Consider the following 8,765-nt stretch of genomic DNA (forward strand, 5'->3'; position numbering starts at 1 on the left):
TTGAAGGTAAGGGGCAAAATATTTTTGAGCTCTGAGATATAGTTGTATATTACAATGTTTTGCTGGATCAGATAAGTATTATTTTGGTAATTTTAAAGCTTAGAGTATTTATTTCAGTGCATTGTAGCTATAATTGGACACTTAGGTTTTATTACTACAGTTACAACTAACCCTAAAGCTATGACATTAGGCTTAATACTAGATTGTTAGGTTCAACTTACGGTTGTTTTTAGAACTAGGACGATTAGTTTAAGATAATAAAAATTGTCAAATATTAAATTAAAATTAATAATTATCACACAAGTGTTATATAAGTAACAAGAAGAATTTATAAGAGATTGAATTATTGTTTCTATTATCGTTTGGTAGTTGTTGAAAAATTAATATATTAATTACGTGTAACTAGAGGCGCTGTATGCACCGTAGCTGAAGTATCACTATTACCAATAAATAGTATCAGTATTAGTTAAAAGTAGGGATACACAAGTACCCTGCCGGTTATTGGGCTACTCGGTAATACTCGGCTCCGGCCGAGTGTCGAAGTTAAAAACAGCCGAATCCGGGTGATTGAAAATGGCATCTAAACCCTAATCTTTGTGGCAACTAACGCGGTACTGAAAGTTACAGTCAATAATTGGTTTAGTTATTAAAAAAAAACGTGTTCCGAACAACAAAAACTGACCGCCCGCTGAAAGTTGGGGGATCCAGAGAACAATAGAGGTTAATAACAGGCATGGCTTGAGAAGTGGATTTCTGTGGAAGGTGGGGGGTTTTGAGAACAATAGGAGTTAGGGTTAGAGAAGTTATGGCTTGGCAGTAATCGGAATAATGATTCTGAAACGTGTCAACATGACTGTTTCTGTGTTTACTTTCACTGGCCTCACTTTTGGAAGTCAATTGAAGCTCGATTTCCCACAATGGCCAGGATAGCAAGACGTCATATCTCAGCACCTCCGACCAGTGTAGACAGCGAACGAGCGTTTAGCGCCGCTAGCAATATTATCACACACGAAAGGTTAAGACTTTTACCTTAAAATACAGGAATGCTACTGTTCCTCAAGTTTGTTTGTTTGTTTTGAATTTCGCGCAAAGCTTCACGAGGGCTATCTGCGCTAGTCGTCCCTAATTTATCAGTGTAAGACTAGAGGGAAGGCAGCTAGTCATCACCACCCACCGCCAACTCTTGGGCTACTCTTTTACTAAAAATAGTGGGGTTGACCGTCACATTATAACGCCCCCACGGCTGAAAGGGCGAGCATGTTTGGTGGGACAGGGATTCGAACCCGCGACCCTTAGATTGCGAGTCGAGCGCCTTATCCACCTGGCCATGCCGGGCAGTAACATAATTAATTTATAAGTTTCATGTTTGCCTGAAGGAAGATAAATATGATGTCATCCTTGAATTATGTTGAGATCATTGTGCTTGTTTTGTTACAAGGGTACTCGAAATGAAATGTTGCCTTCAGTCTGAAGAAAGTGGTTAAGGCACTCGACTCGCAATCTGAGGGTCGCGGGTTCGAATCCCTCTCACACCAAACAGGCTCGCCCTTTCAGCCGTGGGGGCGTTATAATGTGACGGGCAATCCCACTATTCGTTAGTAAAAGAGTAGCCCAAGAGTTGGTGGTGGGTGGTGATGACTAGCTGCCTTCCCTCTAGTCTTACATTGCTAAATTAGGGACGGCTAGCGCAGATAGCCCTCGTGTAGCTTTGGCGCGAAATTCAAATCAATCCTAATTTCTAATCTATTTGGTGTTGCGTTTTAATAATAATTGATCCAGTTACATATCTGGATTATTGCTCAACCTTATATAAAGCAATACATATCTGTTTGGTGTTACGTTTTAATAATAACTGATCCAGTTACATAAGGTTCCTATTATCATATCTGGATTATTGTTCAACCTTATAAAAAAAAAATATGCCTGACAAGTACGCTCTCTGGATAATTAAGAACAGGGAAAAATTAAAGATAATACGTACATTTGTTGTACAATCAATTACTAAGCGTCAATGTTTGTTCTAGGCAAGGAAAAACTATTCAGAGCATGCGGAACATAAACTTATCAACTGTGGAATTTTTACTTAATATACGTTAAACGAACAACATCACCACGGCAACATCACAACATCTTCATACCATATGGATTACTGAATAGAGTTCATTGTTACTTGTCTTGACTCGTGAAGTATGTTATGGTAAACATGCTAAAGTGATTTATTATCGTGTGAAGTGGTTATACGTTACTTCTCGCGCGTGTAATGTTTTTTATGTAGTTTGATAATTATTCTGCCAGAAAACAACAAAAAATTCTAAGTTTCGGTAAACAGACATGGATTAAAGTGTTTATGATGTCAGAAAAACACGTAGGTTCAGTAAGTCTTGATACAAAACCCTATAACCCGAGCGCTTTCGAAAGGTAGACCTTTCTTCTTCAGGGGCGAGCTGTGAATTCCAGTTTGCCTCTGAAGAATAAAGGTCCACCTTTCGAAAGCGCTCGAATTATAGGGTTTTTATCATTTTGTATTAGGGATTAAAGTGTTATAGGGTATGTCTGTATGTTTAGAAATTTGCGAAAAGCTACACGAGGGCTATCTGCGCTAGCCGTCCCTAATTTAGTAGTGAAAGACAAGAGGGAAGGCAGCTAGTCATCACTACCCACCGCCAACTCGTGGGCTACTCTTTTACCAACGAATAGTGGGATTGACCGTCACATTATAATGCCTCTACGGCTGAAAGGGCGAGCATGTTTGGTGGGACGGGATTCGAACTCGCGACCCTCAGATTGTGAGCCAAGCGCCCTAACCACCTGGCCATGCCGGGGCCCTAACCACCTGGTGCATAAGGTATGTGAAGTTAATTAGAAAACTGTAATAGTCAAGTAACTGTAAAGACTATATACAACCTCAGAGTAAGATTAAAACGAAAATGACTACCCCCAAGCAGACGTCTACAAACAGAAGCTCAGCCCACATGCGTGTATTTTGTTAACATAATTCTATTGTAATTAGAGAACCAATGATATTCTACTCTCATGATATTCTTTATTTAAGAATATTTTTTAACCACAAAGCTACACGTTGATCTACCTGTGCTATTCCCACCAAGGGTATCGAACCCCGATTTTTAGCCATATAAGTTTACAGATTTGCCGCTGTGCCACTGGGGGGGGGCTCATTTAAGAATAATAAGTGAAATAAAATATGTTTTTTCCAAAATGATAAATGTAAACTAAAAGCTTGTTTTTCCATCGCATTTCAAAACATTAGTGCCCCCCCAAGGGCACAGCGGCATGACTGCGGACTTACAACGCTAGAAACCGGGTTTCGATACCCGTTGCGGGGCAGAGCACGAATAGCTCATTGTGTAGCTTTGTGCTTAATTAGAAAACAAACAACCAAAACATATTTAATAACCTCTGATATTTTGGATTATAATAAATTTTTTGTAGTTCTTCCAATTTCATAAATTAGCTATTGGGGAAAAAAAATCCACCTGTCTGTCTATCTAAATTAATTATAATACATATGATCTCGCATCACACTAATTATACCACGAGGTAATGCAGCAGCACATTGATGTTTATGTTTCTCACATGTACTTAACTCCATCTGTTACACACTGCTTTAAAAACGGAGAAAAATTAAGATGATGAAGCATTCCATGAATTTTAACCTGCATTTTTACTTCCTTCCCTAGAAGCTCAATTGACGAAATACATTACCAAGTTTCCCTAAATTACGCTGTTTAATCGGTATGATGATGATCACAAATTAGCGTAGGCGAAACGTTGGATTTGGAATATGTATTATTATTATTATTCTGCTTTCACCGAGTCAACGCTTTATTCGTGCAATTTAGCGGATTTTTTTTTTTTTCAAAAGGTACTCCACGAATGCTTTAGTCATCAGAGTTATTGTAAAGTACATTCGCGTTATTTGACAAACTATAAAATAACGTAATTTGAAAATTCTTGGACTGAGTTAGTTGGAAATAACATACCTTGAATTTGTTAGAAGAAATACAATTGGAACTAAGTTTGTAAAAAAAAAAAAAATACATCATTATGATGTTGTTCAGTGGTTCCCCAAATCTTTGAGTCTGAGGCTCCCTTGATGTGAATAAAAATGTTTGAGGCCCCCAACTTATAACCGTTGTTATTAACATATTACGAAAAGCATAGTAAATGTAGACTAGCCTGTCTTACGCTTACGTTATAAGTGCTTAATTAGGTGTGAATACAATCAGCCGACACTCTCGAGTCTCGCGACCGACTGACGTGTTGTCCCCCCCCTCTTGCCACTACTTTAGTATGGTGATAGAAAAACAGTGCCGTAATAAAAACAATATCATATCCCTTCAATATACTGTATCATTTAATTAATTCAACATAATTTTCACCGGCTTATTGTTTATTTTGAATTAAAATTTATTCAGCATCTTTGTTTTCGGCCCATTTTTTTGGCGGCCCCCCAGAGAAAGCTTCTCGGCCCCCAGAGGGGCTGCGGCTCCCACTTTAGAAAACACGTCCTAAGATAACCACGAGGAGCATGAAGGGTAAAGTCTTTCAAAATAAAGTGGCGAATGAAGTAAAAAAAAGTTCGTAATTGTACCTTGAAACAAGATCGATGTTTTGATTACTGGTAATTAATTTAAAAAACACACGTATGAAAGCATGGATTTTTTGTATATGAGCGTTGCCTAACAGCACAGGAGAACAAATCGTTTTGAAGTTAGTCTGTCAGTAAATTATGTCCCATGATTTGTTTAATTATAACAGTTGGCTTAGTTCCGATCTCAGTAGCCTAACATAATCTGAATCCAATACATCTTGTACATAATCCGGCTTTCTCGTTTCACATTTATGAACATATATGACTGATACTTGTAATCTTCTTTAACTCCTGTATAGTTTTCTTACTTTTATTATCACAAAATGATCATTAAAATATAGTTTTCGAACCTGTTCATTTAAAAATAAAATATATCTTAATCAATACGACCTGGTGATTCTGGTATTGGACTCCGAACAAACTCACCCTTTCAGCAGTGGGTGCGTTGTAACGTTATGGTTAATCACACCATTCTTTGGGTAAAAGAGCAGCCCAAGAGTTGACGATGAGTGGCATTCTCTCTAGTCTATCACTGCTAAATTAGGGTCGGCTAGCGCAGATAGCTCTGGTGTAGCTTTGCGAGAATTTGAAATAAACAAACAAACTTAATTAATAGCCCTCTAGCGGATCAGCGGTACGTTCGAAAGCTTATAGTCCACTCTGTAGCTTTGCGCTTAACAACAAACAAACTTAATGAATAATTTTATTTTACAATAGAAGTCAATGTTCTTGGTTTGAGTCAATCACAAGCAAGGAATAGCATATGTGTCCAACGTACCGTAATGACAGTTACATTTCAATGTGTCCAACGTACCGTAATGACAGTTACATTTCATTCCAATTTAATATATATATATATACTATTTTTTATATTAAGCTGGAAAGTTGTATTTTCTTGTGGTATATTTCATTCTGTGTTGAAATTCTGTATGATACATTTTTTTTATTCTGTGACGTTCTGGCCAATAGGGTTCTTCCTTTTTAATAACCTGACTGAAAGAGATAATTTAGACGTTGGAGAAAAGTAATTCCTAAAAATGTCACTCAGTTGAGGATTGTATAGAAATCTTTATCTACTCTTAAGTGAATAAAGTCAATAGTAATTGATGTTGTTTTTCAATCATAGAATAGCCACGCCCCCTTTTTCTTTCCTATTTTATCCTGGCAAGCACACGGTAATTTTTGTTTTTATTCAGTGTAGCCACAACGACTGCTTTGAGGTAATATTGAGGGCTTATAATGCTAAAACAAATTGGGTTCCACATCTGTAGTGGGCTTAGCACAGATATATCGTTGTACAGCTTTGTGCTCGAATAACAATTAAACAAATTGTTCAGTGTTATCTATGGTAGTTACCTTATCAAACGAATACATTAAGTAATAAATATGGTCGTCAAACAAAGAGCTAACTGTGCTCAAAAAATATAGAAAATAAACTTCAATAGCAGTTCTTCTACAAGACTAAATTAAGCACGTGGTTTGTAATTAAGCACAAAGCTACACAATGGGCTATCTGTGCTCTGCCCACCACGGGTATCGAAACCCGGATTCTAGCGGCGTAAGTCTGCAGACACTCCGCTGTGCCACTGGGGGGGGGGGGCTAAGCACGTGGTATTAATCCAGTAATCCAAGCTGTGATTAATACAACAACATTATGTTCTCTCGTATTATGACTTATTATTACGCTCTGTTATTACGCTCTGTTATTACTCTCATTTCAGAAAATCTTACATATATTTGAAAATTATGGAATACACCTTGGATTATAAGAACTCAAAACCAAATCATTTTGTTAAAAAAAGCGACTTTTAGATTTACTGTAGGTGTGACTGCTTTGATTGTTTGGTTTTAATTTCGCGCAAAGCTACACGAGGGCCTTCTGCGTTAGCAGTTCCTAATTTAGTAGTGATAGACTAGAGGGAAGACCACCGACCGCCATCTCTTGGGCTACTCTTTTACCAATGAATAGTAGAATTACCAGCCACATTATAACGCCCCCACGGCTGAAAGGGCGAGCATGTTTGGTGGGACGGGGATTCGAACCCTCGACCCGCAGATCGCGAGTCGAGTGCTCTAGCCTTCTGGCCATGCCAGGCCCAACTGCTTTGAACGCAGGATTATTTATGTAACAATTAATAGCAACAGTTCTCAGCGCTTGCGTACAGAATTATTTACTTGTTTAATTAGTTTTTCAATAAATGTTTAATCATTCAGCCATCTTTATCGATTTACTTTGCATACACGACTGGTTAATGTAAACTAAACATTTAACAATGGCACATCTATTTCAGAAGTAAAAAAATATTTTCAATAAAATCTAAAAACTGACCAAGTCTTGTGCAAACTCAACATTTTAAGCTTTCATGACTATCAAGCTAAGATGTATGAGCTATTTAAACCAAATACGTTGGCAAAATTTCCTCATCTTTTAAATACGTACGTATTATTCGAATACGTATTCTTGTTCTTCAAATGATACATTTGTTTGCGTGTCTTGGTAAACATATAGTGTTTGTTTATGTAGAAAAAATCATATTATGTAATTTTTTTTTTACAGTTTCTGTTTCATTCTTTATGCTGTTTAGTTTCTCTTTTTCATTTGTTTCTGAATCAATCTGATTTTACTTTTTTTTCAGTTAATGCATTTTTCTGTTTCCAACATTTTTTTAAGTAAACTTGAATGTTTTATACATACTTTGAATTTTCACCTTTAATTTTGTCCTGTATTTATAAAACATACATTTTTTTTTTCATTTCACTTGAATTTATATGTTTTAATATTTTAGTGGCTTTATTACCCATCCAATGGCTCAGTGTAATTCCCTTAGTGAGCGCAGCACAAAATAGCCCATTCTGTAGCTATGTGCTTGCCAACAAACAAACAGCTTTTAAAATAATCACTTTAATTAACCCTTTTAAACTAACCCCTTTTTTGTTTTACGTTAAAAACTTTGGAATTTTCTTGTGATTATTAATATTAAAGCGTTATTTCTGTTATTTCTTCTTCATTTTATAGTTTGTATATGTGGTTTCTAGCTCGACGTCAGATCTCTAACGTTAACTTAGAGCGAGTAATTTTTTGGGGGCTACCTTCTGGGAATGTGTCAGAACTTCTATATTTTCCTACTTATTACCTCTGCAACTAATTAACTAATTCTTCCTTTCCTACTTATTACCTGTGCAACTAATTCTTCCTTTCCTACTCATTATCTCTGCAACTAATTCTTCCTTTTCTACTCATTATCTCTGCAACTAATTCTTCCTTTCCTACTTATTACTTCTGTAACTAATTCTTCCTTTCCTACTCATTATCTGCTGCAACTAATTCTTCCATTTTCTACTCATTATCTCTGCAAATAATTCAGCCTTTGCTGTACATTATCTCTGCAATTAATTCTTTCTTTCCTACTCATTATCTCTGCAACTAATTCTTCCTTTCCTACTCATTATCTCTGCAACTAATTCCTCCTTTCCTACTTATTACTTCTGTAACTAACTAATTCCTCCTTTCCTACTTATTACTTCTGTAACTAATTCTTTCTTTCCTACTCATTATCGCTGCAACTAATTCTTCATTTTCTACTCATTATCTCTGCAAATAATTCAGCCTTTTCTGTACATTATCTCTGCAACAACTTCTGCCTTTCCGTTTTGAGGTATTCTATCATTATTATTTTGACCACCCTGTTGCACCGCGATAAATGGTTTATTTTTAGTAAACTCCTTACCGTTTGAGTTGGACTGAGATTTTATATATATATAAATATTATATTTATATTGTTTATTTGGTTGTAGTTAAGCACAAAGTTACACAATGGGCTATCTGTGATCTGCCCACCACGGGTATCGAAACTCGGTTTCTAGCTAAAAATATATATATTTATATTTACATAATCATTTATATAAGTATAAATATTATGCTGCTAATAATAAAAACAAGTTATTTTGAACACAAGGAAGTTATGGGTATCAAAGATAAATAACGGTTGGATCGAACCATATATACTTAGCTAGATAATGGTTCCATCGAAATACTTACATAACCAAATAATGATTTGATTCTAACTCATATCCATATGATAATTCTATCTACCTATATACCAGCCCGGCATGGCCAGGTGGATAAGGCGCTCGACTTACAATCTGAGGGTCG

Source organism: Limulus polyphemus, unplaced genomic scaffold (assembly GCF_000517525.1).
Source record: "Limulus polyphemus unplaced genomic scaffold, Limulus_polyphemus-2.1.2 Scaffold1871, whole genome shotgun sequence".
NCBI lineage: Eukaryota > Metazoa > Arthropoda > Merostomata > Xiphosura > Limulidae > Limulus > Limulus polyphemus.